Consider the following 12,567-nt stretch of genomic DNA (forward strand, 5'->3'; position numbering starts at 1 on the left):
ATTGATGAAATGACTGAGGAGGTATACGAATTCCAGCATTCCTCATATTGTTTTAAAACATTCTGTAATCTTGGGTCCGATCTACGCGAATCATTATTATCACCTATCGGAGTGCTGCAAGAGCTTGCTAATGTGATATGACTCATCACAAGGCCTAAATATGCATTTGGTTTTATTCAGCTTTATGTTGATTTTAACTGTAAATGACTGATTTCACACTGTGCATGTATGTAAATTGTTTTGGGTAGTCGGGGGGGGGGGGTGTAGATATTATGATAAAATGTTAGTGGATGTTATACGTTAATTATTTTGTCTTCAACGATGAGGAAGCACTACCTTCTCATCGAGAACGAGATCAAATCGTGCCACGAACCTGAAGTGAAAGCGAAAGGTGGCTTGGTAGCGGAAAAGTATGACATTTCTGCAGCAGTTTGCATACGGAAAGTGGCAGTACATGTATAATTTTGACTCTTATGTTACAAGTCATTTCAAGTATCGTCAAGCAGGCCGTTGCTATATGGTTGTTGTTTTTGCACAATAAGGGATAAACTGACAAGCTCTGCTCAGGGAGGAGGTGGGCGGATTCCCATTTTGAGGAAGGCAATTAACGCCTTTCTTTATTTTAGAGAGACTATATACATAACAATGAATCAGGGAAGCCTATAATACGACGATTTTATAAAGAATCATAAAACACGCGCAACTGTGACTATTGAAACCATGAGTTTTCTCATTATGGACCAGGATTTAAGCTGAATCCCACCCCTTGCGAATTTCAAAAGTGATTTGAAAACAAGCTGGTCCACTTAGAAAGCAAACACTAAAGAATCTATAATTATTCTTTGATATTTTTCCTTGTAAACGCATATCTGTGCAGTAATGAATCATTTTATTTTGCGAGATCTTCGACACTCTATAAAACTAAAAGAAAGCCCTCTATGGGATAAATGTAGACATCGCATGACGGCCTTCATGAGATCTCATTATCCGTTTAATGAGGTCTGTTTGAAAGGTTCCGAAACACATTACTTGAGTCATTACTGAAAGCGTATACTTCCACGGTCTTGTTTCTAGTTATTATTTTATCCTTTATACGATTTGTATTCAGTGGCCTCTATATCACTCCAATATGATTTGTGATGCGTGGACCAAAGATTCATCCGCTTAAGGAAAATAGCATTGAAAAGCCACGAATACAATGTAAATCGAGACGGTTTTATGAAAAATCAATGTAATGTTATTAAAAAGAAAGAACGTTTGAAATTTGCTTCGCTATACGTTCGATCCACCCACCTATACCTCAAGAAAGACAGTCATTATAGCATTATCAATGACGTCTATAAAACTATCAACTCAAGAAGACCTGGTGCCAACCGTTCCTTCAAAAGCTAATGTCTTTAAATTAGGATTTTATGTGCATGATTTCCTCCTGTATATTGTGTCTATTAGTGCCAATGACCCTCATAGGATATTGTATAATATTTGTTTGTAGAGTAAATGTGAAATTTGAATTGACAGCGAGATATGTTTTTATTCATGTAGGTATATAGGCCTACGTTCATAAGTATACGTTTATCATCAAATGTAGAAATTGTGATGTATGCAATTTGGCAAAGTGTAATGTATGTATTATAATGAAAGGATGCAAACAATCATATATATATTTTTTTAATCAGATTTGAAAGACACGTGAAGTCATCCTGCTTAAACCGCGTAGATTTTCTCTTCATTTTGTTTTCTAATCGTACAGTACTAATGTTATACTTCTTGTCATTTGAAGATTAAAGATAGGACATGTACCTTTATGGAAGACCCTGGGGTATCAACCAAGTTATTCCTGTACCGCAGCATGCCAATTGAAAATAGCTCTCTTCGAGTTCGGGAAGCTGATCGGTTAAAGGTCGTATATCCCTTTTAATTTGCAAACGTTACGAAATTTGCATGGCTAAAGAATAATGTCTACCAACATATATGAAATCCTGCTGTAATGTATCTCAGAGTATTTTTTTCTTTGTTGTTGTTGTTTTTTTTTAATGAAAACCAGCCCCACGTCACTAGAAAATACACTTCCTTTTTGTTCGGAGAATAATTATGGTCTTTTTTTTTTCGCGGTCCGGAGAAATTAACTGGAAATCTATAGTGTTGTTTCTCCTTCATCATAATGACGTTTCCAGATTTATTATTCTGAGAAAAGGTCTGTATGAACTACCACTAAAATATACCAGCTTATGCAAAGGAATCCGACTTTCATGGTTGCAAAAGGGACATGCGAACTTTAAGACCACGTGGATGTATAAGGTCCAAGTCCCGACCCGGCAATGGTGCCCTTCGGCATGCAGGGAACGTTATCGTCGTTGCCCGTCTTTCGGATCTCATCGGTCCCGTGTGTGTACAGGAGAGCTATACCTCAATGCAAGTAAAAGAGAATCTTATACTTCACTTCTCTTATATAAATGGCGGAAACGCTCTGAGAAGAATATGTTCAAGTTTGCACCTTTACGGGTGCAGCTTTGCACCTTTCAGAGCAGAATGGGAGCACTTGTAAAGGTGCAAAAGCTTCTGGTCTGAAAGATGCAAAGTTGCAACCCGTAAAGGTTCGGAATTCTTCCAGTGTGAGTCTCGTAAAGGTGCAAAGTTGGGCCTATTTTTCTTATACAGTGCAAGTGGATTCCTGATGAAGCGGTCAAACGCACACACACTGACACACATATACATACACATACACACACAATGACTGATATCTGCAGTCATTATCTTCAGGATTAAAGAAGACGGATTCCATCACAGAATTGGAAGAATAACTTGGTGAATTGTATGTAGGTCAGAAGTTATTTTGAGTATAACGTATTTGCATTTACGTCATGAAGGCAGTTTACAAAGTTTGACACACAGCTTTGGTTGTGTTAGTTGGAATAATCATGTACCTGAAAGTAAATAAGGTAAACGCACGAGACCAGGGGCCCGTTGCATAAAACTCCAACCGGATTTTTTTCCGGTTGAAATCACAAAATTCCGGTTGGAATCTCCCAACCAGAGTTTTTATGCAACGGACTTTACATTCTTAGGTTAGCAACCTTAAAAGATTCAGGTTAGGCAAATCCCAACCTGAATTTTTGAAGGTTGCTGAAAAAGTTTTATGCGACAGGACCCAGACGTTAATTTGGTTTAGAAAAAACAGTCGATGCCGACCACGCGAAACTGATATACCGCATATGATTTGAGCGTGATGGTAAAAAACAACAACAACAAAACATAATACACGCCTTTATCTCTGAACCAGTCAGAATACGGGATGTACACCAATTTTCTTACCAATTTCTTATACCTTGATAACAAATTTGTCCATAGTGATGAACTTAACACAACCATGTAGCTTATAGCATGTATAAAATAATAATTTCTTAGCAATGTGTTCATAGCAATATGTGATGCCCATAAATAGGCCCTACCTGAAGTGTTGTGTGAAAAGATTGAGAATCCCTTTACTTGATCCTGTATCCCAGGCCTACTTTGGTTACAATCGTGTAGTTAACGAGAAAATGTCTTAACAATGTCGCTTATTACAGTTGTTTTGCAAGCGGAAGAAAACATTGGTTCATTGCTGTTTTACGTGATGAAATCACGAGTTTAAACGAAAAAAAAAATCACATAAACTTGTATAGCGCTCGGCATGATTTTTGTTTTGTGTAGATACACAGTCCGCTATAACTACACCTTGGTTATTGGAACATTCCTAAATTTCAGGAAAGAACATGATTGAATTTAGTATGCTCCTATTTTTGTAAACATCCTGTGATTGTGAAATATAGCAGATCAATAAAAATCCCTGTTGTGGCTATTTTGTTGTGTATTTGTTGCGCTTGCAGCTGGTTGACTGGTGTGGACGCTCCTCGATTGCTTTTTATGTGATTTTGTCCACCTTATTTGATGAATGGAAAGCTTTGATTTCACATACGCACACAAGCATGCATATGTATTATTACAATATGAATATTTAAGTGTACAATCACCTGGTTGTTAAATGTTTTACTTAATGCGTTATAAGGGACATGTGTGTGTGTGTGTTTGTGTTTGTGTGTGTGCCTCTACATCTCTGTTTTTCTGTATGTATTTACGTCTTTCTTAAACCTACGTATTCATCTGTTATTGTCATCTTTTTAATCTTTAGATCGACGTGGGAGGATAGTGTTGTAATATACTGATGTCGCCACTAAAGGCGGTGTTACCATTAGGAGCAGTGATTTTAAAAGTGCTCGAGTGATTATGATGCATATGTGTAGGTCAGTTGCATCACCAGACATCCTACCACTCCATAAAAATTTCACAATAAAGCCTAAGATATAAGTAGGTATCAATCACTATTTTTCTCAATAAACCGTAACTGTAGACGTTTTAGTCTATAAACAATTATAACTATGGTTCACATTTTGTATATTATCTAACAATACTTGGCATTGATTATACAGATTAATATTTTGACATTCGTTGTTTCCATCCCAGACTCACATGTTATAACTATTTTGAAGCATTTTTTTTTTGGGGGGGGGGGGGGGGTGATGTTTCATCTGCAAATGGTAAATAGTGCCTTTAATAGGAGATGATTTATCGTGCCGGCGCCGCACCTCCGAAGTCATTTACGGTGCTCATAGTACAATGTAACCGTTCGCTGTGAAAGCTCCAGTAGGGGAAGTGTGGGAGAGTTGAGCCACTGGGAGAGTTGATCCAGGCCACCTCACATCTTCATAGTGACTGACAGCAGTCAGCTGCTGCCATTTCTTGTTCATGCCTATGATTAACTATATACCAGTGTACGAGGCAGCGACGTTGGACGAAGCATGACAAAATAGTCAAAGAAAAACCATTTTTGGTCACCAAAAGTGAATGTCCACTTGTCAGATATGTGGTTTTCTCTCACACCTATGGCAGAGGATAAGTGCGAATCAGTTGGAGTAGCAGATAGTCTGTATATCATTTGTTTCTTTCAGCAAATTTCAACATGTTTGGTGTGGTCACTTTCATAGGTTTTGAGGGTCAGTTTAAATGGCGACTGTGGGGAGAGTTGTGCCAACGTGTCGAGGGAGAGTTGTGCCATGGCTAAACCCTGTATTCCAATGGCTCAGCCCTCAAGTGGCTCAACCCTCCCTTCAAGTGGCTCAATGAGTGTCATTTTTTGGTCAAAGAAACGGGTCTGCAATTGGATGAGGTGAGGAATATTGGAAAGGTGTGTGGTGTTCTCGCCAGGGGTGACGCCCTACAGGCGGTTTCTTCTTCCTAACACCAACAGTTGACTTATTACGCAAATCCAATCAGGGTGCATCTAGAAATCCTGATCATGTGATCGTAGGTGGACCCCAACAACATCCACATTATCCATCCGATGACCCGTAAGTCAAACAGATGCCCCGCCCCCTCTGTTACCATTACACCATCTTTCCTTAGATAGGTTTCCATAGTCATTTTCTTTTATAAGCCTGAACTTCTTAATATTATGTAGGGCCTATAGCATAGTGGCTCAACTCTCCCAACCCCGTGGCTCAACTCTCACCACATCAAGGGAGACTTGAGCCATTTTGCAAAATATTTTTGTTGAAGTGTCACCCCCAAGTTGTTTGTGCTAGGTGTCTTATTGGGCTATCATATTATGCCTGAATAGTTGTAGTATATACCTGCGAACGAATAATCCATAAATTGTGTATAGTTATTGAACAATATCACTAAATGTAAAAAGTGGCTCAACTCTCCCACACTTCCCCTATACAAAAATGACTACTATGAGGGGCACAATTAAAATGAAGGGCCCAAGGTGATGTCAAAACCATAACTATGCCCGAAGAGAAGCTGAGGGCATAGTTATGGTTTTCACATCACCGAGGACCTACATGATTTTAACTGTGCCCCGAATATCAAGCTGTCATTATTTGTTTTGTATACCGAAAATGTAGATTCTTCTTATCTGATTGGTTAAAAGGTTACCTGAATTAAACAAGGACTCCTGTAATCAACGCTGATCGACAGCGCGGCGGTCGTATCATTGCCATTGCTGCGTACTATAATGAGCGATCTATGTGTACGGGGTTGCGACTGTCTCCAAACCTATTTACAGGGCACAGTTGATTCTATGCCCCGGGCACAGTAAATAATGACGTCATTTTGATCAAAAATGGGGCACAGCTATTTTCACGACTCCACTTTTAACCAATCAGATGAGAGGAATCTATATATGAGGTACTCTCTAAAAAATATCGAGTGAAAATATTCACTCTTAAAGGAGTGAATACAAAAAAAGAGTGAATTTAGAGTGAAATTGGAATGAATTTTGAGTGAAAATGTTCATTTTCACTCGTTTTAGAATGACGTCAGGGATCACTCCAAAATCTTCGAGTGATCCTTGACGTCACTCCAAAATGAGTGAAAATGAACATTTTCACTCAAAATTCACTCCAATTTCACTCTAAATTCACTCTTTTTTTGTATTCACACCTTTAAGAGTGAATATTTTCACTCGATTTTTTTTTTAGAGAGTATAGCTGCTATTTTCCACATGAAGGACCTTTCACACCCTTTCAAGTACACCAAAGCACTTCGTCTAGTTTAGCAGGAAAACCGTGAGGGGAAAAAAAGACAATGTTCTCCCGGCCAGGTCTTCAACATCTGTAGGGTGAAACCTGCAAATCAACAAGCATGCAAACTACTAAAACCAACAACACGTAATTCAAAAGCAATTTCATTTCTCAATGAAATGCGAGTAATTCAGTGCTTTTTTTTCTAATACACTGTAGGGCCTACAGGTCGAAGAAGATTGATCTTTATGACGATTCTTTTTGTGGATATCAATTGTAATTACAATTACTTGTGACTTACGTCATCATTATAAAAACAAGTAGGTCTCCTTATCAGATGGTAACATTATTCTTTCTCTTATACAATGAGCACGTTATTCATCATATATATATTCGATGCGAAGTCTAGTTTTTCAGTTCTCTTTTCGCTCCGTTCTCCTCCATAAAGCGTCTTTTTCTTTTCTTTTCCTTTTTTTTTTTCAATGGAGACGGTTATTACACCTGTATCATTTTGATTTTTTTTTCTAATGGGACCCGAAGAGGGCGTTCTTCAAAATCAGGTCAATGAGGTCATTACCTCCATGCTTTGTAGCTTTGGAAGGGAACCAGTTAACTCACTTCACATCTTGTAGCCAGACGGGGAAAACAAGCAAGCCAAAATAAACAACAAACAAACAAACAAACAAACAAAAACAATAACACAACAACAACAGCAACAACAAATCCACACAAACAAATAACCAAGCCTTGCGTGTATTCAGGTAAAACATGGCATCAGTAAGAAAGTAAGAAAGGAAGGAAATTTCCTCGTACTATGTTGTAACAGTCGGATTCTATTCTATTCTATGACATGCGGTCAGTGAAACTTCTATTAATATTTATGATACCGCCAAGCAGTTCCGTATGTGATGAAGTTCATGACTGTTAGTCACACACGTTTATACCCTTTCTCGTCTTTCTTTTTTTTTCCTGCAAGAAAAATTGCAAGTACTGTCGTAACATTCGAAATCGAAATCATTTATATAGGCAGTTAGCATTAAAAAGTGAATGATGCAAGGTTTCAAAGTTTCGTCGAAGACCATTACATCATGATTATTTATTTTTCCTTAGTGAAGCATGCAGACGCAACGTACAAATCAAACTACAAATCAAGTAAGCAAGTATTATATAAACATAATCACGCTCACTTTGTTCATTTTTTCCTGGCTCGTATATAGGCACTGCAAACGGATCGGTGTTTTAACACCACTGGTGTTAAATCTGTCACAACTGAGATTCCGGACCACAGCAGCAGGTGTAGAAAATATGTTGTGATAGTGTCGAAAAGTGTTCATCCGGCACTTTGTGGTCTTAATTTGACACTGTAGATGGTGATATTTTTGACACTGCGTGCTGGTGTTAATTTAACAATGACACTATCAATGGTGTTGAATTGACATTGCTGGTGTTAATGTCAATGGTACTCTCTAAAAAAAAATCGAGTGAAAATATTCACTCTTAAAGGAGTGAATACAAAAAAGAATGAATTTAGAGTGAAATTGGAGTGAATTTTGAGTGAAAATGTTTATTTTCACTCGTTTTAGAGTGACCTCAGGGATCACTCCAAAATCTTCGAGTGATCCTTGAGGTCACTCCAAAAGTTAAAGTTTTTGCACGAACACAGTGTCAACAGTTTTGCATTTCAAGTTACTAGTGTGAGCGTAATCAAACAGACATTATACGAACATAATAATATTGTAGAGGTGGTATAATCACGATATCCGTGGTATCCGTATGTAGATGGAGTGTGGGCTGTGGTATTGTAACACTCTTGTTTTATCAATTATTTTATGTTCATGACAAATCACCACTTCCGATCAGTTTCATTCATTCTCAATATTTCGCGGTCAGATTACCTTCATGATTTTGCTCTGTCATCTTCCAAGAAATAAAAAAGAATGAGTGATATAAATGATAGAGAATAAGAAAATATATCATCCATGTTTGGCGCTGTCACCAAAATAAGAAGCTGTAGACAGGAAACCAAAGTGTGCTTAAATATGTTCTATCATCAAAGTATATAGCACTTCATAATTTGTGTTAAAAGGTCTATAAGGCATGATATTTTGCTAGAGCATATGAAATACAATCACAGTAGTTTTTTTTTTTTTTTTAAATTTAAAAATCACATCCGTCACACGGAGGCCGGCCTAAAAAGGCCTATGAGTGATGAACATACATCAAACATAGAAAGTAATACAAAATATATGAATCATTTGTAATACATACAGACTACCATAACAAATAGTTTAACACAACAAAAAAGAGAGAATAATTATGGTGGGCTAAATAATACATGAAAGAGATATTCAGTTGTGGGAATATAATAAATTATTACGGCACGTTAAAATAAGTGTTAGCAATGCTCAACGTTTCACACAACAACATAGGTGTCTGGATATTGACGGTGAAAATTCAAAAGCGGCCCCAAGTTTAAGTTCTTTCAATATCAATTTGAACAATTTTGTTTTCAACTGTCTATAAAAAGATATTTCTGTCCTATCATCAAAGTTAACGCTTCATGTATTAACAGTATAAAATTGTAAAATTTGCTGATTCTTAAATAGTTGCCAAATAACCGGAACAAATTTTGTTTGCTTTTAAAATGCAGCATTATTGTTCAACAGCTCCGACCATCCATTCATTCTTGTTTTGTTACTGTCCTCGGCCTTTCTATCTTCACACCAAGTATACTGGTAATAAGTTTCTCTCACTCTCCCTCCTCCTTTTCTCTACTGCATGAAAGCGACTTAGTGTAAGGGAAAGCGACTTAGTGTAAAGGAAAGCGACTTAGTGTATATGGGGAAAGCGACTTAGTGTAAGGGAAAGCGACTTAGTGTAAGGGAAAGCGACTTAGTGTAAGGGAAAGCGACTTAGTGTAAGGGAAAGCAACTTAGTGTAAGGGAAAGCGACTTAGTGTAAGGGAAAGCGACTTAGTGTAAGGGAAAGCGACTTAGTGTAAGGGAAAGCGACTTAGTGTAAGGGAAAGCGACTTAGTGTAAGGGAAAGCAACTTAGTGTAAGGGAAAGCGACTTAGTGTAAGGGAAAGCAACTTAGTATAAGGGATTTTTATCTAGGGTGTTTGTTTATAAAAGGGTTAGTTAGATTTCCTTGTCTTAGTTTGTTTCGTAATTCCTATTTCGTAATTATGTGCAACAGTACACTCAATCATGTGATTTGTTGTATTGTAGGAGAGATGCACCCTACAAACACTGGTTTTTAGCATACCTCCCATTTCCAGCATTTCCGTATACAATGTACTCAAAATAATTTGCTTCTAAACATATAAATGTCGTTTATTGTACATTGTTATATGAAATTATAACGGATTAAACTTTTGTTTAGAAAATACATATGTTTCTACTCAAAATGGAAAAATAATGGAATTAAAAAAAAAGAAAAGATGTTTAATAATCACATGCAAAAGATAGCATGGTCACTATACATAGTTTGCAAAATAAGGATTCATTCCAGAATCGGGAATTTAACTTGGACAGTATGTACATCTTGTACATCGCTATATGTATATGAGGTTTTATTTTTCACACAAATGCAGAGTTAAATAAGATGTGATATATTTTCGCTTATAATTCATCGATAACATCAACGTTGTGTGGATATAGTGCTCTGTCTTCTGCCATTGTACATCATTCTGGATGGTGATTTGTTTCGGTTGCAACAGCACGACTCGTCAAAGGTAACTCTGACTGTGTTAATTTTCACGGGATTCATCTTATGCAAAATCTATTATTTGCAAAATTCAAACAACGAAACGATTATTCCCGTGGGTCTGAATTTTCAACTTGTGTGTATGGGTCACATGTCATTTGTTAAGCCTCATGTTTTGATAAAACATAATAATTCATCTCAGGCTCAGTCATCAACGGTAAAAAGTGTGAAGACCCCCACCCCCTTTGCGTGTGTGTGTGTGTGTGTGTGTGTGTGTATGTGTGTGTGTGTGTGCGTGTGTTTGTGTGTGTGTGTGTGTGTATGTTTGTGTATGTGTGTGTATATGTGTGTGTGTGTGATTTATTTATTTCTTGGGGGGAGGGGAGAAACTTGCCAGCCGATTTTGGGAGAGACGTGGAAGCAAAAAATGTGAATACTGTACTTTTCTCTCTCTCTCTCTCTCTCTTTTTTTTTTTTTTTTTTTTGGGGGGGGGGGGGGGGCTTGTCATGACCCATCGTCATTGGGTCACCCCCCCCCCCCCTCAGCAAAAAGATAGATCCACCCCTGCCATAATTACACTGCCAACTTGCTCAACATAGTCTGACTGAAACCAAACCTCGAATGCTTCATGAAGTGTTTAAATCATCATGGACAACTTAAAGCAATTACGTCAGACACGTTACAAAAGTAACACTCAGTCTGTTCAGGGCTTGAATAACAGTCATGTTGCCAGTCAGTGGTTATCCCCACCTGTAATGTCACCTGTAATATGATAATGTCAGTCGCACCCTTATTTTTTCATAAAAGACTTTGATGTCATTTAAGTGTTAATAATATGTATATAAGTAGGATATATATATATATATATATATATATATATATATATTATAAAGGCTTATATTACTTAATCATTATATCATTTTGACTTCCACGAATTGTATATAATTTGGTGTCCAATGATCTTGTGTGCGTGTGTGTGTGGTTTTTTTTAGCGCATAATAACGCGTGAAATTTATAAATGTCCATTTCCATGTAATTGTTAACTCCTTGCATATCCACTTCCCACAGAATGTTTCAGGAATGTAATATATTTCCTTGTGTTACCAAATAAATGAAAGAATGAATGAATGAATGAATTGATTAATTAATTAATCAATTAATTAATTAATTAATTAATGATCTAATTTAATGGAAGAAGAAAAAAGTCTAAGCATGAATTAATGACTGCATAAATCAATAACTGAAACGTACAGTTCAAACATCACTCAACAAAGAAGAGAATGACTTTCCGCGATCATTTTGATCTGAGTCTAACGGTTACAAATTAGCCAACAAAAACTACAAAACGCCGCTGCACGCATCGTTTCTTTGTCAAGCAAACTCTCTAAAAAAAAATCGAGTGAAAATTTTCACTCTAAAAAGAGTGAATACAAAAAAGAGTGAATTTCGAGTGAAATTGGAGTGAATTTTGAGTGAAAAAGCTCATTTTCACTCATTTTGGAGTGACGTCAGGGATCACTCCAAAATCCCTGACGTCACTTCAAAATGAGTGAAAATGAGCATTTTCACTCAAAATTCACTCCAATTTCACTCGAAATTCACTCTTTTTTGTATTCACTCTTTTTAGAGTGAAAATTTTCACTCGATTTTTTTTAGAGAGAACGCAGTCACGTCACCCCTATCCTATAGAATCTTCATTGGTTGCCTGTAAAATTAGGTTTCAGACATACTTCTTCTAGTTATCATGTCATTGAGGGAACAGCTCCTAATTGCAATGTATATTTTGTTTCGTCGATACCAAATAGTACCAACCTACACTAACTCTTTGATCCTCAACTTCTATTATGGGTCTTTTACAGACACAATGTATTCCGCTTTCTATCATAGGAAATCTTGGGGGAACGAGCGATTTCGCTCACGCTGGACCAACACTGTGGAATTCACTTCCACGTGAGCTGAAAGACTCAAGCTCTATAACGTCTTTTAGGAGAAACCTAAAATCCTATTTGTTTGACAGTGCGTTTTGAAGACAGACTTTCATGTCTTCTTTTTCGTCTTCTAATTCTTTTATGGTAGGCCTATATAGGCCTATGCATTTTCAGTCTTTTTGCTTTGGTGTAAAGCGCCTTGAGCATTTAATCAGAATGGAAAAGGGCGCTATATGTATTTATTATTAGGCCTACCATTATCATTGCCAGGAATTCAAACATGAAATGCATCGTGTATTAGGCTATGTTAGTTACAGGAGCCTACACACTTCTGACTCACAAAAAAGTAACACCTTATAGGGGGAGGATT

The sequence above is a fragment of the Diadema antillarum genome, unplaced genomic scaffold, assembly GCF_040938485.1.
Source record: "Diadema antillarum isolate AM-2024a unplaced genomic scaffold, OU_Dant_1.0 seq00000049_RagTag, whole genome shotgun sequence".
Lineage (NCBI taxonomy): Eukaryota > Metazoa > Echinodermata > Echinoidea > Diadematoida > Diadematidae > Diadema > Diadema antillarum.